The 23,974-nt window shown below is 37.8% G+C and overlaps 2 long non-coding RNA genes across 6 annotated transcripts; both read left to right on the top strand.

The window, feature by feature from the left end:
• The first annotated feature begins 4,748 nt into the window (after positions 1-4,748).
• Positions 4,749-10,635, top strand: LOC137474046 (uncharacterized). Of its 2 annotated transcripts, none has more exons than XR_010999120.1 (3): positions 4,749-5,187; positions 6,263-6,361; positions 9,887-10,635. It is a non-coding gene; the product is annotated as an uncharacterized lncRNA (long non-coding RNA). The 2 variants fall into 2 exon arrangements; XR_010999119.1 differs by lacking the exon at positions 9,887-10,635 and adding an exon at positions 6,582-8,924 and having other exon boundaries at positions 4,773-5,187.
• Positions 10,636-15,243: 4,608 nt separating this feature from the next.
• Positions 15,244-23,773, top strand: LOC137474045 (uncharacterized). 4 transcript variants are annotated; one of them, XR_010999118.1, is made up of 4 exons: positions 15,244-18,137; positions 20,557-21,083; positions 21,157-21,386; positions 22,836-23,773. It is a non-coding gene; the product is annotated as an uncharacterized lncRNA (long non-coding RNA). The 4 variants fall into 4 exon arrangements; XR_010999115.1 differs by having other exon boundaries at positions 15,248-18,137; positions 20,557-21,386; XR_010999116.1 differs by lacking the exon at positions 22,836-23,773 and adding an exon at positions 21,943-22,406 and having other exon boundaries at positions 15,248-18,137; positions 20,557-21,386.
• The last annotated feature ends 201 nt before the right edge of the window (positions 23,774-23,974 follow it).

The raw sequence follows: 23,974 nt of genomic DNA, 5'->3' as shown, positions 1-23,974 counted from the left end.
CAGGGTCCAAACACAGTGCATCTCATTTATTCAGTTTTCCAGACTGATATTTCCTTTCAATTTCTCTTTGAATCTTTATCAGTTTGAGTCTCTTCTTTCTCTGAATCCATATAACATTGTTCCAGCTTCTGTCTTACTTCTTTAGTTTTACATAGAGATGTGAGGGTGGACACCAAATTTTATCTAAATAACTTTAGTCACAGCATTAAAAAAAAAGGAAAGCACACCTTCATTGTAGGCTTTACTGTAAAGTGTTAGTTCACTGAAGAGTTTTCATTTTTAAACAACTGATACTTTATTTGAGTCATTCATGGAAATATCCAGCTGCATGAGCACATTGTTCACTTTGCCTTGTGAGTTTCTTGCTGCAATAATGTGATCAGTTTTATTGCTGAAGAGAATTCTTTGACACTCATTTTCCCATTTTTTCCTCCCAAATATCCCAGAATGCTAATTAACAGGAATAGAAGTAGCAAGCAAATGTGATGAAGGAAAAAGCACTCGATGTAAAGCAACAAAAACGTTTGCTCCAGTTGGTTTTATTTGGGACATGCAAATAAAGAAGGGCACACTTTACAGTGAGATATGTACACAGCTTGGCAGAGGTTTTATAGCTGAAATTACACTATTCTCTGGCTACAAAGAAGAATCCTAAACAAATATCTTAAAAGTTCTTTTTGCACCTTTTTGTATTAACATCAGTTTCCAGGATAGAATCTGAGAAAGCTATTGTATTAACATTTTTGCCAGTATTTACTGTGATACTTACTGAATTCTATCATATAGTCTGTTTTCCAATGCCTGTAGTGTTTTCCAACTCCTCTTTTTTAAGTTATTATTATTTTCTGAGAATGTAATTATTCTGGCCTCCAAAAAAGGATTCCGCAATTTTCCCTGTTTAAGGGGAATGATGAAATGTTGGAAGTATTTGAAGTGCAAGAAACTCCTGAAAATATTTATAGAAGTTAATGCTATAACTGTCCAGCCTGGAGAGTTGCCACTTGGAAGGGCCCTGCTTAGACTTTGAACTTAATTTGTCAGTGTCATGTCTTTAAAAAGTAACCTTCAGCAAGCACTTCAGTTGTCTCCCAAAACCGTAACACCTCTGCACGGGTAAACCAGGGCACACCTGCATGAGTCCAGGATGCCCGAGGAATTTGTCACACAGATTTTCCCAAAGAACAGTGAAAACCTCCTATCCTATAAGCATCTTCTGTCACTCCCTTGCTGTGTGTTACTGGCATGAGGCAGTCAGTGAGGAAGGGCTTTGTGGTTCCTTTATGCCCCAATAATCCTGGCTATTAAAATAACCCTTTTTAGACCGCTGGCACCTACACTAGCCTTTAAACTCTTTGCTATACACCAGCCCCAACAGGGTTCCACAACCAGGAGAAAATAAAGTTGGACTAAAGCAAATTTTGCACAGCCTGGGTACCACACTGGGCACTCCCTTCACCACTCGGATGCTCTGATCTTGCTTTTGTGCTGAAAAGTTTATGTAGAAATAGCAAGAACGTATTTTTATATAGTGAGTTTGTATTATTTTCTTTTTGCCCCAGTTGTAAGCCTAGTGGTAAGAGACATAGCATTTGTGAAATACTGTGAATTCTTACATAGTATACATAGCCTATAGTATTTTTGGTATAAGCTGCAGGTTGCTGGGTGAATTAAGAGGTTGCTAATTTTCTTCCTGTCAAGAGACAACTGAATTTCTTCTGCTGAAAAGCACTACGGGTCAGCTGTCACTGGAGCAATACACTGCTTTTTAAGAAATCCTTGACTGATGTATTCATCTGTTTTGTGAAGAAAAATATCTGCATGTTTTGCCATCCACAAAACCTTACGCACGACACATAACTTGATGTATAACTTTCTAGTGCACTTAGAAGGGCTTCTAAGACAACCAGCCTTTGACTTTGGCAGCGTAAGCCATCTAATCTAGACTGATGCATGGTCTAAAATAAATCATATCTGTGTGACAAGCTAAATATCTGGAGTCTGTTTCTCTCTTAGTAAAAACAAAATCTATTCTAGATGTGAATTGCTGAGTTTTTAGCAGCAAGTAAAAGCTGTAACCAGTCTTAACTGCCTCTGGGTATTGACCAAATCATTTTACATAAAGAAAGAAATGAATGCCTTACTTACTTGTAAGCTGAGATTTCTCTCATTTGAATTTTTAAAACAGCATTTCTGATCTTCCCTAAAAATACTCATGGAGTAAAATCCTGATCCCAATTAATGTAATGGCAGTCCTCCTACTGACATTTTGGGAGCAGAGACTTAACTCATAGCCTAAAAGCTGATAGTGACTTTAACTCACTGGGCTGAAACCTGAGATCCAGAGGGTAGGGTATACATTAAATAGATAATTAATTTCTAGCCTGTATGCCAACAAGCAAGTAATAATGCATGCTTGTATCTTTTCCAATGACACAGGGAACACAGCTACTCCCTACAAGTAATACAAGATGCAGCAAATACTTGTCCCACCCATTTTTTTCTACCTTCAGAAAGATAGCCTATATTCTGAAATATTTCATTGACTTCCTGAACCAAGATCATAGTCATTGTTTTTAAGAAAAATAATTCCTTAGATTGTACCAGTAAATAGTGACCTTCATATTTAATGTGCAGAATTTTAAGCCACACAAAAATAAGTAGGAGTTTTCATTTTGTTTACTACATATATATACACACACAACTTAAAAAGATTTGCCTGTATTTGTGAATACTTGCAGATTACTCCTTGAGTGCAAATTATATAATAATTGATCAGTTCCAGTTAATAATTAAATGAAAGACAAACCAAGATATTTCTGAACAGTTTTTAAATCAACTGTAGATATACTGGGAGACATTCCACTGTATTTTTGAATATTACATATGCCTTTCTGATGTTATGGTCTTTCAAAGCAGCAAGAAAACAAATAATTTCAAGAGTTTTCCCAGATTCCCTAGTGCAATAAGCAACAAAAAAAGTAGATAGCCAGACACCTACATGAGCTTAGAGATGAAATTACCTGCAGTGAACTTCAAGGGGAGAGCCTATGTTGCAGGAAGGCAGAGCTTGGATGCAGCGCAGCCAGGCAAGTCGTGTGCATCTGATTTGCCAGCTCAGTGTCCTGGTAAATGAAGTTGTTAAGAAAGAGAGTTCAATTTTAGAAGCAGGGACTCCTCTTGTGCTGATGTGCAGCATGCGGTACATGAAGCAGGGCAGTCACAGGAATGTTTCCAGAGTCCATTAGTTCCTTCACCAGATGAGCTTGGCAAAAGGAGCTCACAAACACACAAAACAGAGGCATTGCCGTGTTATAGAGAAGATCTCTGCTCTGAAGCTAAGAAAAGTGAAGTCTGCAGGGGCATTTCCATACAGAAAGCGGGGTCAAGGAAGAGCTAGGCCTGTAGATCTTTCCAGTGAGACATCGGCTGATCTCACATTAACATTTTTCTCCCCAAGTGCTCTGTTCCTATGAATAAGTCATATTTTACTTGGGAGAAGTCTTTCTTAGTCACTGCTCTTACCTCCAGGGCCCGGCTGATGAAGAACAGTCTCTGGCAGACATCAGATCCAGTCAGACCTGCTGCAGAATGGTGGCTGAGTGCCAGAGGAGCCAGGGCCAGGGGTGGGAGAATGCCATGTCTCCGCCAGGAGAGAGAAAGGAGGAAGGATGGAAGGTAAAGGGTGTAGGACAGGCTGGCAAGGGATTGCAGGGGTGGTTTATCTCTCACAGGTATAGAAATACTTGACTTTGTGTCCTGTGCTCTTCTCAAGCCAGGATACGTAGGCAGTGGTCATCCTGAAAGAAAAAAGAAGAAAAAAGGTCCAGATAGGTCAGCTGCACCAGAACAACTAACAATTAATATGCACCAGTCCTCAGCTGATAACCTTAGTAAACAGGAGAGTGAGTGTTTAGATAACCCTGGTCTCTTTCTTTAACATTATGCTATAAATGAAGTTTTCATGGAAAGGAGCTTTTCAAGTAGAACAACACTTCCTTGTTTAATCTTAATATTAAAATTAGCCATAGGAATTTGAGTTATGTCAAAACTTACTCCAGCCTTGAATGAAAATGGAAAATTAAGTTTTATCGCTGTTAAAACATCACAAATGAAATGGCAACCAAAGATGTTCAAAGATCTGTGGTCAAAGAAGATATTTAAAAAGCAAGTCCCGGTAGGTGCTTTAATTAATGTGCATGTCTTGATCCATGGAAGTTAATAGTAAGATTGCCATTTGCTTGAGTGAAAAAGATATTCCTCTATTTGCCATGCAATTTCCTGGTCCAGGGATCGACCAAGATCTATGGGCTAGAGCTATTCAATCTGGTTGCCTTAGCAGATTTGCATTCAATAGGTCTTGTCCTGTTGCAGCAACAAATAAAGATTTACTGGGGGAGGCCACTTTAGGGAACTTCGGAATCTCCTACACCACCTCTCCTTACCTGCCCCGACTTACTCCTCTCACCTCTTTACAGCTTCACAGCACATACTCCCACATCTGTTCCCTGCAAAGACCCTTTCAAATAAATCTGGCATATATTCAGCCCTGAATGCAAAGGCAGGCCATTGGTTATTGGTTCTCACTGAACAAAATATTTTATCTGAAATTACTTGCTTTCAGGAAAAAAAACCAACAAAACTTCCCCTGTAGCTACAGGAATCAGTCTCTGCACTTGCTTGCCTCCTCTAGGTCTGGCAGCTGATAAGCGAATCTTTTTGCTTTCAAAATCTCCCACAACATGTCTATGTGTTTTACTGTTCACTTCCAAATGATCTCACTGTTTTCTCTCCACCTCATAATTAACCAGCAACTTCTAATCATTGGCTTTCTCTGAGCACACAAACACAGTCAATCAGTGATTTGATGTCACAATGGAGCCTCCTGAACGGATTGCATAGAAAATATCTTATGCTGTGTTGCTTTTTACTTTAACTTTCCAATAACTTCCTCTTAAGGAAGATCTTATGGTCCCTTGCTGTTCAGACACAAGCACACATAATGACATATTACTATTTTTAGACTATTATGGCTCAGCTACATGTTGCTATAATGACACACACGTAATTGCTCTCAGTCATGATCACCAAGCACTGCACTCCCAGAATTACTGCAAAGTCATTAGTTACTCACTTGAAATTGGAGAAGCAAAGTACATGCTCTGGGTATCAGGGATGGTGTGAATATAGGTATAGTGAATACAGGTCTTTGGGACCAGGCAAGAGAGCACTAAGTGGGATTCTGTTTGGGCAACACACACACAGAGCATATTGATTTTCTAACTGGAAAACAGTCCCAGCAGAGCTTGAGATTGTGAACTAAGCCGTAAAAAACAAATCAGTTAAATGGCATCACAGATGGAAAATATCACCTTCATATTTAAGGTGAGTTTCTCCAGCTTGCATTACAATAACATTTGTGATTTTCAAAGGAATAGCTGCAGTCATAGGAAAAAAATGTGTCAGACAGAATTTATAGAATGTAAAGCAGATAAGACCTTTATGTTAGCTTTTAAGTAAAAACATGTGATTCCAGCAGTACTGTTGATGTTAACACAGTCAAGGTTATGAACAAAGGGTAAAATGAGTAAAATAGGTTTATGGTGTGAATCACACCACTGAGTTCACGTTAAAAGGAAGCAGAGATGATATATTTATCATCATATTCTGCACTTCATGACTCACCCAAACTCAAAAAAATAAAGTATGTGAATGATTAGGCAATGAAGATAGGTGTTAAGGAGGGAGGGACAATGGAAAATATTATTAAGCTTATAAAAACAACTTGACCTATTCATTAATTTGAAGCTAATATGTTGCTCTTCCAATTATCCTAAAAATAAACAGAGGGTTGTTTTTTTTTTTCTGTGTGAAGGACAATTCCAGTAATTTGGATGACAGTCAAATATGTTTGAATGACAGGCTGCATAAAATGATTTAAGACTTTATTTGGCACATACTTTTCATGTGAATCAGTATGCTTATTTTTATTATGATTCCTCACCTTCATGTGTGTAAGGCCATAAATCCCATCTTTATAGTTCAGAAACTGGATGAAGAGTGGCAGCTGTAACATCTAAAACATCAAGCCTAACTCATAGTGTAAAAGTTTTTTTCTACCAGATCATTCTGTGTATTACAGTTTTTGCTGATTTGGATTTTTTTTCTTAGCTTCATTTTATGTATAATTTAAAAGCCATGCAAGAGTACATAGTTTATTGGTACTTCCAGCTCTAAATATTTCTTGGTTTTTTTTTCTTTTTAGAGATGGAACTGTGGTTTTCACCATCTTCCTATTTCAAATTCCCATTTTCTGGAACTGGTCCACAAGGGGCAGGACTACTAAAGATCTTTCTGGCCAAATGTAAGTATCCCAAATAGGACTTGTTGCATCCCAGGTTTGGGTTCACATGCAGCCGCGAGGACTCTCAGTTGTTGAGCTTGTTATCTGGGTTTCCCTTCTAGTCAAAGGAGAGAAAGAAGGTCTTACAAGTAGTTTCTTCAAGTAGTTTCATCCAGAGGTAGGTATTTAAAAAGCCTGAGATACATCATATCTCCAAGCACCTGTTTCTTTCTTCTGTAAGGAAGAATCATGGGAAGCTGGCTCAGGGGTTTCTGTCTGAAACCAGGAGACATGAGTTCCACACAGAAAGTCTGATCTGAGACTGAGTAAGTGGGCAAAGGGAACAGAGGGAGGGCACAGTAAACACATCTCATGGTTGCGGAGCATGGCTATGCAATATGTATGAATTTGACAGGCCAAATGCAGTTTCTTCCAACATCTAAAAACCAGGATAAAGATACTATGAGAGAGATTGTCAGGAAGAAGGGAAGTGATAGAAACCCACCTATGGAAATGCAGAGGAGGAGATATATGAAAGGTAGGCTGGGCAAAACGGTGATGGGAAACAGAAAATGTAAGGGAAGATCTTACTTGGTTGTCATCATACAGGGGCTGATAGTCTTATGGGGTCTTGTCACCCCAGTCACTTCAACAGACCTGCAGAGACATAGCTGAAGGAATCACAAAGCTAAATATGGAGAAAGCAAGGTTGAATGGATCCGTGTAGATAAGATCAGAGTTTCTCTGAACCAAAATTACATCTCTGGCTGTTAGCATTTCTCACTTGCACATCTCTGCTTATTCAGGGAGCCTGGGAATGGTACAACTGAAGGTCTCAGGACTAGTGCTGTAAGAAATATTTTTGATTTCTTCATAACCAAGAGAAACCAGAAATCACTCCTAAATACAGAAACACAGTTTCAGTTTTGGGGGATTTCTGAACCAGTAACACCAAGATGCATGTCTTGGAAACGTTTTTATCACTAGCTTGGAGAATGTTAACCATAAGGCTTTCAAATGGCTTTTCAGGACACTTCTTTTTTTCCACTTAGCTTTGACAATAGGCAGAACTGAATAAAAATGTGGTGACTTGGCTTTTTCAAAACAGGTTTGGTGTTGTTTGTTGGCATGGGATTAAATATCTTTTCTGCGCAGCAGCGTGCATATTGATATCCATAAGCAAGAAGCAAGAATGTGTTAAATCATAGCTGCCATATCCTTTGGAAATTATGAGCTTTGTTTATACTTATATAGTCTTAAATTGACATGCTTAGAAATTTCAGGCTTGCTGGTGAATTCAACAGACTGCAATTGCTTTTCTAATCCAGATATAGTTTGGATTAAATCATCTGGATAAGATAGACATTTACCATATAAAAAAAGAACCTGGCTGTATTCTGCAACACTAATCATGCAGAATAACACCATGTCATTACAACACTTTGCTACATTTTCAAGGATTGGTATTTGCAAGAGTAATCACAGGAGAATAGGGACAAGAATAAATTTAATTTTTAATAAGCAACAATCTGGAATCTCTTTATCTAAAAACCGTACCTGGACAGTATGAAAAAATCACTATCCTGGGATATTAGACATAAAAAATTCAAACCGATTTTTTTTAATGAACATTAAACTCCTCTATGCATTTCAGTTTTTTAAAAAAATAATTGAAAACAGAAATGGCAACATTTTAGGTAATGCAAGGAAAGGAATCCATTATACATACAGTTTCACCTAGAGATCTAATTAGCATAAACTACTGATGAACTCAGCTGAAAATCTTTTATAAATGGCTGGTTTGTCCATTTAATATCACAATAATTAATTTATAATTAATATATTTGTATCATGGACAGACTTTTGTTCACTAAAGTAAAAATAATTAAAAATCCAGAGGAATGTATATTAATGAGTCAGATTAACAAACAGTAGAGAACAGGGATGAGCTAGACAAAATTAATTTATATGCTTCTTTTAGGAAATTAATACTACTACTCAGTAGCATTAGCAGGAATGACAATTACTCTGCTGATTCTCTGGCTTGAGAGCTAAGGGACTGGTTTTAGTCCTGGGCTAAGTGTCCCAGACATTACATGTCATCTTCTGCAAATCTTTGCAAAAGTGGCCTTTTATTTCTAATTCCTTGATTTCTGAGTAGTTGGCCTGAATTTCAGACCTGCTAGGTGCATACAGATCCTTTTAACTGTAATCAAAGTGCATAGCAGTCTAAAAAATGAGCTTTCAAGGTGTGTCAATTTGGTTAATCAGAAGTTAAACAGCTCAAAGAAAATGATTGCTTGGAAATGTGGGCTCAGTGATGCTGCCTCCATTTCTTCTTTTGCAAAATGGAGATAATATTTTCCATTAATTGCTTAACAAGAAACTTGTCATAAAATGACTTCATCCTATATATATTAATGTGAAAATATCAACTAAAAGCATGGCAGAGGAGTGATTTACAAACATTTTAGATAGGCAATTGCACATTGATTGCTGCATATGGAGACTAACTCCTTCCAGATTTTGGTAATAAAAATAAAGTATGTGTGAAAAATTACAGTAGGGCTCTGCTAAATCTTTTATCCACAGTGTTTGAATACCGTTTCCCATAAAGGAGCAGCAACATTGTCAGTCTTGTGACTACAGTACTGAGGAAGGTGAAAGATAGTATCTTTGGAATGAAATTGGAGAAATATGACTCATCCTTTTTTGTCACTTGCCAAGCTTACCTTGACATTTATTTCTTTGCTGGAGTGCAGAACTTGTTTACATAAGTTTTCGCCATGCAAATGCATCTGGATTTCCTCTGAACTGTCATCATCCTGCAGGGATATTCAGTCTACAGCCTCATGGAATTTTCTTTTCTAATGACACTAAGTTAAATGGTACTGTAGGCCTGAATGTTGCCAGTATTCGTGGCAGCCTCATATTTTGAAAACTTCATACCCCAGTGGGAACTCTGCGACCTCATCCTATCTTTAAAGGATGAAATCAAAACTTAGATGAGAGCTGGTTCAGACCTATCTGGGTGGCAGCTTTACATCTTAAGATGTTCTCAAATGACAAAACACTGCTGAATTACTGAAAAAAAAAAAACTATTGTTTAATGTGGTATATAGGGTTTTATTATTTAGGTCATGTCAGTATGAGAAGGGCTGAAGCCATGTATTCCTGATCCATTTCAATTCAAAGCAAAATGCATTTGTTTAATCAAATCACTAGATTTTCTCTGTACAAGAAATACATACACAGTTAGGGATCACCTCTTTGGAGAAGAAGAGCAATTTTCTTAATTTCTCTTTTACTGCAGTTCATGTGATGGTACAACCAAATCAAAACTTGGTTCAGATGAATATGGTAATGTACTGGTACAAGCATAACCAGCTTCAGCATTGTTTATACCTTCTGAACATATGTTCATGAGGGGTTTATATTTCTAACCAGGCAAGCATCTTAAATGTAGGTAGATTTGTGCAGATTTTATGGTCCAGGCAAACTACCCTGGTGCCATACAAATCAAGGCAATTCTGTTCACCTTCACAGGCATTGTTGTGCAGTCACAAAGCAGTCACTATCACAATATTAAGGAAGCATGTCCATAGTCTAAAGGATACAGATTTCTAAAATGCATTCTATTTAGATATCTACCTGTATTCAAAGGTATGCTTTTTACTTCTTTGCCAAGTACATTTGTCTTGTGATCATATTGACAAACCAAACCCTTTTAGATTATTGCACAGTATTGAAAAAATAAAATAGGGAATATTTCTCTCATTTAAACAGATCACAATTCTCATGACAGAAACATCTAGGCATTAAGCAACGTACATAATAACCTTTACTTCTTACTATGTCATGATGACATCAGAAAAGTAACCCAATTTTTTCCACAGCCTCTGTATTGCTTAGCAAAACTGTTTACTCCTACCCATTTCACATTTATAAAGTGAAAGAGGCAAAAAAAAGTAAGAACTGTATTGTTGCAAGAAAGATCTTCAGTGACAGTATCATCAGAGGCACGTTATACTTGTAATTAGTTCAAGGAGATCTGAAGCTGCTATAAGATATAATTTAACTGAGATAATTGTAGCCTGGATTGTATCTCCAGTTATTTGTTGTGTTTGGTAAAGATGACTATGTATTTTTAATTTCTATATTTTGTATACATCTGTTTGATTTTAATGTTGTCTGTAATGAACTACATACGTTGCTTTTTATTTAGTGCTTTTGCTGTATGGCTGTAAGTCAAACTACACAAATAAGTAAACAAATGAGCCCAGGGGGTTGTGTGACTATATGTTATCTGACAGTCCTCAGGGACCCATGCTCCAAAAGGGATGTGGGGTTTTTTGTTTTGTTTTGTTTTGTCTTTGTGCATAGTGTCACCAGTTTCTTAATTTTGAACAGAACCACCCTCTTTGAAGAAAATTATATGCATAATTTGGGTTAATTTTTTAATGTTTATCCAATGTTTCAACTTTGAGAAAGGTAATGGGGAATGATAAGGAGCTAGTTTAAGGTGTATTACTTCCTTAGAGTGGTACCAAATAAACTGTTCAATGCCAAAAACTTGAAACATGTCAAAGTTCTGCCAAGACTCTTTCTACATTAAATCGTTACAATTTTCTATTCTGATGAAACTTTTGTGGTGAAATAGTTCACTCTGTGTACTGATGTATCTTGATTTTTGTATATGGGATAAAACCAGCTATTCCATAACTCTCCGGGTTTGGTTTGTACTCAGGAAAACAGGAAAAAACAAATGGAGCTGGTGCATGCTGTGAGGGAGTCTCTCACAAGTGCAGTGCAATGCAATGTTCCAGGAGTGCCAGACACTGGATCCAGTGAGAGACCTGTCTGTGAGGAATGGTCAGCACCTAGACAATATAAAACAATAACAACAATCAAAAAATTACTTGTACACATTTGTGAATGATGTTTTGCTCATATACATTAGATAAACATACCCTTACAGCAAAGGAAAGCTACTGTTTAAAATTATTCCTGTGTACCATGGAAGAGAGAACCAAATCAGACAGTGAGGAAAGTCCTTTTCCAGAGAGCATGGCCACAGGATCCTTGACAAGGGATCCTCCTCTTTGCAAGAGCACTAGACCGGGGTATATATTACGTCACAGAAGAAATTCTCTAACTTTGACTCAGCCAGTTCAAACAGAAATAAGTCAGAGTACTGTGCAGCAATAATTGCTAGCTGAGGCACTAATTTGAACAAATTGCCCTGGGGGGGAAATTAAAAACAAAGGTATAAGCTTCCCATGATCTTTGCACTGCTGTATCCATTTACAACAGCAAAACAGTGGGCAGGAGCAGCGGTGGGCTCAGAATCAGCTATGAAATCTAACAGGTCACTGCAGGAGCCATGAGGCCACTCTCTAGGAGGAAGAGAATGAAACTGGCTTAAAGATTTGTGTTGTTCTTGGATTAGATGCCTGAAGAAAAAAAATTAAACCTTTAGGTTTCTCATTCAATATAGAGATGATAAACAACCCACAGTAATAAAAGCACCTTTCCTGTGAAAGAAACATACTCTAGTAAAGCAAGAAACATTGTTTGGTTTCTTATGTTCCCTGGAGCAACTTGTAAAAAATATTTTGGCATCTTCTACTCATATAATTTCCCACTGCCAAAATAATTAACTGAGACCAAGAAATTGCATCTTCTTCTGACACAGTCCTAAAACTCAGAAGTACACAGAGTATGACTCGGGCTAAAATGTACTCTGGGAACTTTAGGCACAGTCAGCCTGCTACATTTCCATTTTGCTTGTTTTCAAAATCTGTTTGAATAATGTCGCTGGGTGTTTCTACTCCACTGGATTGCTCATGGACAATGCATTCTATTTTTCTGGGAATGAGATCATTTTTTGTCTTATTTTCTGGGTTCTATTTTGAATATGCGCAAGTTTGTAATGACACTACATAGATAACTTAGCCTACGCTGAGTTCCTGTATGTATGCAGTGATAGTTCCCATCATCCTTGTTTGTTTACTTTACCCTGAACAGCAAAGAGTCAGCTACTAAAGTCAGTGTGATAATGTCTAAAAGACTGAGTTTAATTTTGATTTTTTTTTTCCATTCTGAAATCTGTTATCCCGGAGGTGCTATCACTGTTTCTCTTGGTCTCAGACTTGGCCAGCAGTGGCTCTGTCTTGGAGCTGGCTGGAATTGGCTCTGTGAGACATAGGGGAAGCTTCTGACAGAATATAACCAATAGCCTCCCTGCTACCAGTATCTTGCCATGCAAACCTAATCCAAGGCCATACTGAGGACATATCACTATGCATTTGCCCTGGTTTTACATTCTTACATAAACTGCTATGACCATGAGAGACAGGATACTGGGCTGAGTGGACTCTTTGGTCTGACCCAAACTCATTATTCCTCTTCTCCTATATTCTTCTGATTACTTGATTTTCTGTTTCATTGACTCAATCCCCAGTCTGCAGGGCCCATTACGTTCTTATAAAGGAAATTAGATAGACAAATTATTCTTGACAATTCTTCAAGGGCTGCTGCTCCTTACTCCTTGCTTTGTTATCCTCTCAGGATACATAGAGACAGGCTGGGATATCTCTTATTTGCATTTGCTTTTGATGGATACTAATTTTTTCCTATGAAAAAAGCCAGTAAACTTTTCTATGCAACAATTCTTATTTAGCTTACTAGATAAAAAGTGCTAAATTATTGCTTGAATAATTGCTAAATTCAGTAAAGATAGATCTGAGGCCTCAGCATTTAGTGACCTGTTTGGGTAATTTATCTGAAAATGATGGTGTATGAGTTACACTAGAACACCTAAATTTTACAGTGGAAATGTGAACAATGTCTTTAATTGTGATGCATCAGAGCAGACTGTGACGTTTGTTCACAAGAGAAAGTTACTAATGTCGCTACCATCTTTTAACCCATCCTTGGACGTCCATTTCACAGTTAGTTGCAGCACTCTAAAAAATACTCCATTAAGCCACTTTCCTAACTGTTGCAGAAGAGGCAAACCAGAAATCATAAGACATACACAGTACAACAATCATGGATTTAGTTTTGATTGAAGGATCAGAACATTTAGTTCTGTCTGTACGGACATGCCAAATCCCACACTGCAAGTACCAGTGATACAACAAATTACTCCATTCATTGGTTACTGCTGACATGGCCTTCTTGCAACTCAATCATGTTCCTAGCTCAAATATATTTCTCATTCAAAGACTGTTTGAATAGTCATTCAAAGACTATTGACTGTTGTTTAGGCAACTACAAGATTTTTAGACATCTCTTGCCACTGTTTTAAATAAGCCATCAGTAACATTTTTTATTGGCTGTGTATAACTTAATTTGCTAGTTTTGTTTCTCTTAACATGGCAATTATACAGCTTCTAAGAACACCTTGGGAGAAAAGGAATTTCAAAGAAGTCATGGTCAGTGGGAGTTTATTTTAAATTTTTAAATAGGTTTTAATTCTCTGAAACTCTAGCTAGATCTGTGCATCTTTCTTACATATTTTTACCAGGGCTGTATGTGGATAAATATATGGCTTGACAAAATACAGGTGAAATTAATGAAATCATGGTGAAAACATGGTTTTATTCTACATCATTAAATTCTTTAAGTGTAATGTATTCCTAAGACTAGGCCCATGAGAAAAATCTTAAGGTGCTTGCCAAGAATCACAAATTGAGGTGATTAACATCCCTTGCCATTTTTTTCTTTCATTATCATTTTTTCCTATTCTTATCTTGCAAAGTCATATGGAGAACGTGTTTATATCAACATTGTTACTAATAGCTTGATGGTGCCATGTAGTGTATTATCATGACATAACTTATAAATTGCTATATAAATAGTAGGAAAAACACGTAGTTCATCAGAATATCCCGTATTCTGAATTGATCATTTTACATTGTGTAGCTTTAACAAGATTGAAATGTTTAAATCTTTTCATTCAAAAGCAAAAATTGGCTGAAGGGGAAAATAATAAATGTTTGTTCTGTAAGTTAATGATTTAATTCAAAAGATTGAATTATAAAGTTATATATCCTTAGAATAACTTAATGAATCTCAGATGCTTTTTAAATTAAAAAGCAAAACAAAACAAAACAAAAACAAAAATACAAACCAACTTCTGGACTGACCCAGAGTCCCAGTATCAATTAATTGTTAGGGGTTTGATTAGCCAGTTCATTTAAACTTGTTTGTTGTTTTAGTTTTATTCAGTTTACCTGAAAGTAGAAGTATACAATACAAAAAACAGAACTGTCACTCTGTTTCTCTTTTGTTTGCATCTGTTTTCTTTGTTGCTAGACAACATGTTAGTTTTTAGTTGATTTCCCATAATTAAAAAAATACCACTATAGCAGATAATATGAGACAAAGTTAAACATCATACTGTCTCTTTTGTCCTAATAATGGGAAGGTATTTGTCCGGATAAGGTCACAGTTGCTTCTTAGCATAAATTACTTAATTGTTTTCAGTAGGGCTGTTGTGTGAGCTCCAGGACTAGGCAGTCTAATCTGAAGCAGAACTCTCAGTCTTCGAAAGAATGTTTCTGGGGATGATCTTTGCAGGACAGACTACTAGGTCACCAGGGACTGGGCAGATTGGGTTTTATTAGTACCTTTTGTTTTGTCTTAGAAGAGAATGCAGATCATAAAGAAACATCATTTTACAGACATTGTTTGCTATGACCATATACTTTTAATTCTTTGTATTTCTAGGCAGAGAAAAGGCCACTGCCAAAAAAAAGATAGTCTTCACAATAGCTGAATACAGCAGTTGCAGCAGAGTTACTGAGATTTTTAATAACAGCCTAGTTTTTTTAGTGACAAAAAAGATTTTATGCTATCAATGTAATCCATGCGGTGGTAAATATCAGTAAATTTTTAATGTGTATCTTTCAGCAGTGCCTTTTCAATGGAAAAGGGGGAGAGTGGCACCCCATTAGTACCATCTAATGCAGCTGGAACCATGTTGTTGTGTACTCACAGGGCAGTTCCGTCCTCCTGGATAAAAATAAATTTAATTCCGTCTAAGTTTGTAGATGGATGGACAAGCCTGTGTGCATGGCTTTGCAAAGAGCTCTCCCTCTGCATAAACACTCTCTCAAAGCCAAAGCAGGAGGCCAGTTCAGTCAAGATATATACTGGTTTAACAAGTTGTGCTTAAGATGTTGTTTCAATTGACATATCTGTTAACACTGAAACCCCTACTTTAATCTGGATTGTATCAACCAATAAATTCACAACTTTTGTGGGAAAACAAGCCCTGGCCCTACCCAAATCTTGTTCCTCTGCACAGAGAATATAGAAAACTATGCAGCAGGCTACATTAGTTACAGTGCAATCAAGGATTTACTAGGAGGGGAGAAAAGGACTTGTCCTTATGTGAACTCTGCATAAGATGCCTGTAATTCCTTGTGGGAGATTTCAAGATAACATAAACTGAGGTTATACTGGAGATGGAGGTAGAATTATAACATAAATTTATGTAAGTTTAAGGAGCACATTTTAAATTCTTAATTTATTTTTTTTATATCCCTATTAGCCAAATGCTTGCAACAGTCCAAAGATGAGCAAATGCCAGTACAGCAAGAGTAAATTTAGCATCCACCACTATGCTAAAAAAAAAGTTATCCAAAACATAAGGCACAAGGAAGGGTGATTTCAGGGTTGTTTTTATGTTATGGGTATTTTTTTCAGATTTTCCTCTGGAAAGATTGAATGATCCTCTTGGTAAAAAAAGAGGGCTCACTTAGAAGCTTTTTCCAGGGCAAGCCATACACATATACAAACCTACACATACAAACACAGAAGGATATATACCCTATGTTGCTCAGAGCTATTACATCTGGCTCCAGCAGAAGAAGGCCTGTCAAAGGAGTCTTTCACTGGGCACGTTGGGAAAGCAGGAGCAGAAATAAATATTTGAATAAATGTTCAAAGCCACACTGCCTAGCACTGATTTTGAACTAGCTTACTTCCAAATGCTTGTTGCATGTTTGCATTACGATGTCGTACTTTATTTTCTTGTCTCTCTCTTGAATCATATTCTGTCTTTTCCCCTCTGCCCCCATCTATTTGGTCCTTACACCCCTGCAGCTTTTTTTTTGTAAACACCATAGTAAATTTTAATGCGGGAGCACCTATGACTTCATTTTATTAAGCTTTTAGTGCTCAGCAATACTAGTATAAACATTTCTGGTTTTACATTTTTCTCTCAATTGTTTAATCTGCTGTCTGTTTAAATTAGACACCAGGAGGGTTGCAGTCCTTAGCAGGCAATCCCATTCCTCCAGTGAGGATGCCTATTTTGTATGAAGCATGTGATGGTAGAAAGGTTTGTTAGGGAATACAACGAGACAGCTAGGATGCCATCTATGGTTTTTGTTGGAGCCTATCATCTTACACAGTAGCTACAACCTGATAAGTGTCATTTAAATGCCTCAAAGTTCTTCTTTAGTGTGGTGCAAGATATTTTTATATGTGCAACTCCTGTTATTATCAGTAGGATGTATATCTATTTTGTGCCATACTCCTGGCATGGTACATTAACAAGGAATTTATAGCTGCGCTCTAAAAGAGCAAGAATTTCTGTATGAGAACTGCTGAATATATACTGGGATATCTTGTTTTTACCATGTTCCAGGGAAGAAAAGTTTGGTAAGTATACATACCTTGATGTACAGCTTCAAGAGCAACAAAGGAATAATGTATAGCTGAAATGCCTCACCATCAGTGAAAGGCTCTGAAAAGCTGCAGCAGCACATAAATTAAGAGCCACCCACCACTCTGTGCCAACTACGACTTAGTTGGGAAACTATGCAATGATTAAACAATGAAATGAAACACATAGGACCTGGTACATTTAAATATTTAAATGCCACTTTTCATAACAAATCATACTAATGCATAACAGTGAGTCTGACCTTGCTTTAGGATGGCCTATGACATTGCAAGCAAGACAGATAACTTTGTGCATTCCTCTGCATCTTCAGTTATGATCTGTGTTCTCCCATAAAGCTAGGTCTACCTACCTGAGATCTTGATTATGAAATTTCTTTGTTTTTATATATTTATCCAGGATAAGACAGTAATTTTTAAGTGAAAGGAATCTGCTTTCATACAAGCATAAATCTCAAGTAAATCCATTGACCTCAGTAATGCTACAGGAAAATGCAAGTCTGGCTCCTTGAGGCCTTCTACTTAAAAGTTTCTTCTTAATATTTTAACTACTACTCACATTATTTTATTGGACAACTCCATGGCTTTTTTCAGTGGAATTATTTCCCCACTTTATCTGCAATTCAGGTAAACTTCACAGTAGAAAGTTCACTCAGATATCCTTCAGGAAAGAGGGATTACAAGCAGGAGAAAACCTCCATCAGAAGAAAACCTTTGAGCCAGCTGTGTAAAAAAGAAAAATACTGCTATGCATTTCCAACAGAAGTCTATACTTCAAAATGGGAAGGTCAGTAGGAGTCTATTCAGAGGCATACAGAGCGGGAGTTCTCAATCTTTTAATGATTTTTTGTGTCAGCAAAGATCTGGTTATGAGACATTGGCCCCACCTTGTTTCCATGTCAAAACTGTATTAAAAGATGCATGTAAATACATTAAGTGCTTTCCTAAAATTAATTTCCCTTGAAAGCCATTGCATGACTGTAGCAGCATTGTGCATTCATTGAGTAACTTGCTACTGTCTGTTTATGACACATCTACAGGGGAATTGGTAACAGCTAAGTTCACTTAACTAAGAGGTTAAAACAGCAAGAAAAACAAGGTAACTTGGGGTCTAACTCTGGATAATAGCTCAAGTCCAGATCAGCATTTTCCACGGATCTCAACTCCAGGTGCCAAGTAGAGCTAAACCAGACTTGCACTGTCACTGTCTTAGCCAAGGTTTTGTGCTGCAGGAGGGGGTAGGAAAAAGCTCAGGCTGGGACTATGCTGCTCTAAAGGTCACTCTGCCTCGCAGAGGGAGCCTGCAGCAATGTGAATTCCTGAGTCAAGATTGTCAGGAAATGTTTCTTAGCTGAAACTACCTTTGAAATCATGTTAAAGAAAAAAAAACCAGCAAAAATGGATCATTCTCACAGAAGTCGTTTATCTCAGGGGCATTTTCTCTTGGAGTGAATTAATCTTGATGCAAGTTTTTTTTTAACCAGGTTTAATCCTAAAAACATAGAATTTGTGAGAGATGCAATAGCCCTTGGGGACTATTATTGTAGCCCCACCCTGACACCTGCACATCTTCTGTCTGTTCAGATATTGCCCCAGGGAAAACATTTGCCCCAGCATGCAAGCCTAAGAGTTTATAAGGATTTTCTATCATGCCTGTTCTGTCTCACGATTCCAACCTTTCTTTTAAATCTGTGTAAGTGTATATTAAGTGTGTGCTAAGGTCTACTGACACGTCCAACATCATCTTCATCCTTCATTCTTTTTCAGTTATTCTTGTGGGGTGCTTTTTTGTGTATGCATATATGTATGTGAATGTAGTCTGCCATCCATCCATCTGACCATCCGTTTGTCCATCCATCCCTCCCTCCCTCCCTCCCTCCCTCTCTCCCTCTCACTGGGACTGTTGGGCAGCAAGGGTAGTGGGGACGTGTGTCAGTGTGGCTCAGGCTGTGGCCCTCTCACTCCTAGGCTGAGAGGTCGTGTTCAAATCTCATTTCCTGATGCTGTGGACAGAAGTCTAAACAGTTAGTGGCTTCATCTCTCGAACAAGATATTGACCTGGGGCTTCTGGATGTCAAAGATTTCAGGGAATATTTTGGAAAGAAAGGGGAATAACCCAAATGCCTTGGCCAACATCCCAGTTTTCAGCAGAACTAGCATCAAAACAGAGTGTGATTAATGCTAAGTACATGATGGCTGCCACATTTGCCTTTGCAAGAAGAAGGTCTCTTGCAAACAAGCTTTTTATTCTTTCTTTCTGATTCCAGTTAAAATCAAAAATTTTCTTTAACTGTAGGACAAGCATTGTAAAATATGTTGGTGCTCAAGTGTTTTACAAAGATTATCCTGACTTATGAATATGTTTTCACTGCCAATTTTAAATTGGTATAATTTAAATTCTTTCAGACTTCCATTCCTCTTAAATAACACCACAGTCTGTGGCCTGAACTTATTTTCTTCAAACTCAACACCAGTGCTCTGAAAATCTCTGTAAAGACAGAATGGTACTTACTGTTCAAAGATGGCATTTTGAGTGTAATATTAAGCTTTTCTCGTTCCTATTGCTCTTGAAATTTGATGTAGCTAATGCTGGAGAAGCTTAAGTGACCAAGATTAGTTTTATTTTCAGAATTATACTCTCTCCCAAACTATGTGTTTAGAAAATCACTATGTTTTTGCTAGCAAGCACATAGGAACTCAGACTGAGGCTCAGACAGTTCCCACACTGATCACATGCACTTCAGACTTAGTACAGAGAGAAACTGCATTAGAAGCAAATGTTACCATAAAAATGTATCTTAAGCCACACAAAAAATTCACTTTTCCAGGTGGTGACATTAGACTGTGGTAGCCATTTGGGGCAGTTAGCAGCAGCTGACAGCTCCTGGATGGGGAAAGGAATGCTTTCTGAGATCATAGAATATCCTATATTGGAAGGGACCCAAAAGGATCATCAAGTCAAACTCCTGGCCCTGAATAGGACCACCCCAAGGGGTCATACCACGTGCCTGAGAGACTTGTCCAAATGCTTCTTGGATTTTGGCAGACTTGAGATCAGTGCCTGCCCCTCTGCTTGCCCTTGTAACAAAGCTGTGGACTGCTAGGAGGTTTCCTCTCAATCTCCTCTTCTCCAACCTGAAAAATACCCACTAGCTTTGTCCTTGCAGGAAGTGAGTTTCTAAAGAGTGGGAAATGAATAAATTAAATGGCAGAAACTTGCTCTGCAAAACTGTAGGAAGTACAGAGGTGAAATGTATCCACTTTGGAGATGCAGCCTTAGCTCTGCCCTGATGCCAGCTTGGCCAGTTCTGCATGCACTACCAAGCTGCAGTTGCATCTTGGAGAGAAACCATATGACCATTGCAGTAAAATACTTGCTGTAACACCTTCTCTTTGCTATGGCAGAGCTCAACTCCTCAGACACAGTGAGCAGGACACACTTATACCTGGCTAATCTTCAAGTACTTGGGGTGTTGGCACGAGGTTATTTACCCCTGTGATTACTTCTGTCATTGCAGCTTGGCTAGACCAGATGAACAGGCTTCCCCAGGATGAGAGGCCCCAGCATCCTGCACTACAATGTCTGGTGTGGCACTGCACCAGGGGCTGTCAGTCCAAAATACTTTTTGTGTGGTTTGTGGTGGGACTCATGGGGAAAATTCTTACATATCTACTTACACTTCCTATAATTTCTCTTCTATTTTGCATTTTCTCTGTAAAGTCCATAATGCTTTTCATGCCACATTTGATTCTCTTCATTAATTTTTATAGAAATACAGGTGATATGCAGGTCAACAGAGTTTTGGTATCAGTGATATATAACATCAGGGGGTTGTGTTGGTTTGGGTTTTCTTATTATTTGCATCATTTCAACAGGAAAATTGTTGAATTTTCCTCCGCATGACCAGGAGTTGGACTTGATGATGCTGATGGGTCCCTTCCAACTCAGCATATTCTGTGACTCTATGAAAGCATAGAGAACAACTGCAGTGGACAACAAATTAATTTCTGCATGTTACTAGCATTTAACTAACACCTACACTTGGTAAGGCAAAGCTACAGGGATTGTGAGACAAGTTGTGAGAAGTGAGGCTGAACATTCACATAAGCCTTGACAGCCACCAGGAGAAAAGAGGTTATGGGAGACAATTCTTGGGGAGTTCAGCACCAGCTTCCAACTTCACATCCACTGAATAATGAGTGCTTTGATGAAGATTAAAGAGATGACACTGATGAAGGCTGTTACCTGGCTTTTCAGTAACTATGTGGAAGCTGGAAGACCTAAGGCATTTCTTCTAAGACTGCAAAGCTACTAAGTCTGCATATTGTGACCATGGGGCAATACAGGGTAAGCGGCAGAGGACCACAATGGATTTGCTTCCCTTTGCCTCCCTGTGATTTAGAAGAAAATAATATCACAACTTTTCCAGCCACAGCCTCCTGTCTACCCTACCAATGGTAGAGAAAGAGCTAATTTTCCAGGGCTGGGAAAATGTAATTGAAACAGTGAGAACACATCATTACTGTGAATACAAGTGGTTAGGAACATCCATGATAAGTCTTCAAATAATACATTTTTCTCATTTAAAAAAAAAAACCAACTTTTTAAACAAAACCCTATCTTTTTAAGCTTTTTAAAAGTCTTAGAGGGAACACTTTCCTAGATTGGCATATGCACATTGGTGTTGTTTCCAGACTAACAACTATTTGAGGAACCACCTATTTTTTCTGTTCTTTCTGGAGCCACTGGGATGCAGATGTGAGCATAGCTTGAAGATTTTGCACTGCCTTGCAAAGTGACTGTTTAATATGTATTTGTAGACTGATGCTGGAAACACTTCATAATTAGTTTGTGTCTAAGCCAAAATATTTTTGTTGTGATACTTGAATGTTACATTTTACAGATGATTTGTAAAACAGAAAGGAAAATGTTACCAGGAAAGAGGGTAAGGACAAAAATATCTCTGCTGATTTTGAACTGCCAGACATAAAGGCACTTACCAGAGCAGACTGTGGAGATGTGCACCCAAAGGAGGCCTTAAGGGCATGCTTTGATATTATTTCAGAATCAGAGGAATGTCTGCTTTGTACTAATTTGTGTCAGTGTAGTTGGCTTGCATATAGACTTTAAATAAACTGCTGATTTTAAATAAACATGCCAATTTTGAAAGCTTGAGGAAATCATCATCTACATAACAAGTTGTAGCAAACACAGACATTTGTATGAAGATTTTATCCATGAAGAAGATTCAATGTCCTGACTATTCTTACATGGATCACAGATTGAACTATCATTACCTTTAGTGTACAATGTGGTCAGTATGCTGTGAGTGCAAAGTGTACACACAAGTGAGAAGATCTAGTTTGGCCATAAGATGTTATCATGTGGCATAAGATGCCTGTAACCTAGACCATAAAAGCATCCACACAGTACAGTAAAGCCTGGCAAGTAAGTTTTAGGTCCTTCTATGTCCTTACACTTCATAATACAGTCTTTTGGTATTTGAAAGCTGCAAACATCTTGTATGCTTCCTGAATCCACTTCTAGTCCTTCTGCCCTCTTTTGAAATGTTACTGCCTTCGCTTCTTAGCTTCTGCACCTCTTGACCAAGTTCGAGGTTGTCCTCCTTTTTTCCTATTTTTTCTTTCTTCCAGTTAAGTTTCTATACTTGCTTTTCAAGCATAGCACAGGAAGGCCACTGAGAAATATATGAAGAGCAAGAAGAAAATAGTACATGAGAAAACTCTTTAAAGTTTTTCCATAAGGATATAATTAGAAGTATTTAATTTGTTTTAGATGGCTAATTCAGGACAGTTCAGCATATCCCAGTGTTATGAACACATGAAGAACAAGACCAAAGGACTGATGGATGTCAACAGCGGTGAGATAACTGCCTATACTTGTGATTCTGATTGATATTTGACTTGTCAGGATGCCAAAGGATGAGTGGAATAAATTGAAATGGATCAAGGACCTGTGCAATGGGATATTTCAGAGTGATCATATTCCCATGGTTTCATCATTATTCCTGGGGTTGTTTTGCAGCCAAGCTTATTGCTGATTCTTCTCCACATGGACTGAAGAAGTTCAGGGCTTCTTTCTTGAGCAAGTCAAGGAGCTAGACTTCAAACGGGTTTTTGGGAACAAGGCATTTTTAAAACACTGGGAATTTTAATGAAAGAAAAGTAGGGCTTTGAGATGTAATTGCTGTGACTTTGGGCCATAGAGTTCAAGTCAATAACATGAACAGTCCTAGTTATAGGAACATAGGCATAGTGTGTGAAGGATGAATCACTGATAATTAATGCAACATCCCAACATGCACTAAAGGAAAAGGATTTAAAGGTAATTCATCAGCTAGTTTTATTAAATCAGAAAAAAGTTGAGATTTTACCACCCAGACTTCAGATTGCAACATGGAAGTAATAAGTTCTACTGACAAAATAAGTGTGGTTAGACCTTACCAACCTCTATGTAGCAGCAGCCACATCAGGTTTGCTAGATATTAGCAGTCTTCATTGTTATTCTGACAATACCTTTTAAAATATGCCCATCTATACTACTCACCACCATACCATAGAAACTATAGTTATGCATGCAAACAGCCTGCTGACAGTCAAATTGACAAGATATCTCTACTGTTTGTGGTCTACAATCCACAGACTCTGTTACATTAATTCCCTCTATCAGAAAACCTGTCTTCATATCTCGGTTTATATAGACACTGCTCACACTCAGCCTACAGATCTCCTTCAACAGTGCTAATCAGAGAGAATTTTTTTCCTGACTTTCTCTGATCATCCTCACTCACTCTGCATTGGCTTGGTTTGCAGAGTGGGTTTGGTGTATACACAGGATGCTCTTTCTGAGGGAAATGGAACTTCAACTTTCACTCCAAAAGTATACCGGCTGCACTGCGACCATAATTAGAGCAG

Source organism: Anomalospiza imberbis, chromosome 5 (assembly GCF_031753505.1).
Source record: "Anomalospiza imberbis isolate Cuckoo-Finch-1a 21T00152 chromosome 5, ASM3175350v1, whole genome shotgun sequence".
Lineage (NCBI taxonomy): Eukaryota > Metazoa > Chordata > Aves > Passeriformes > Viduidae > Anomalospiza > Anomalospiza imberbis.
This window is presented reverse-complemented; position numbering and strand designations above follow the sequence as displayed.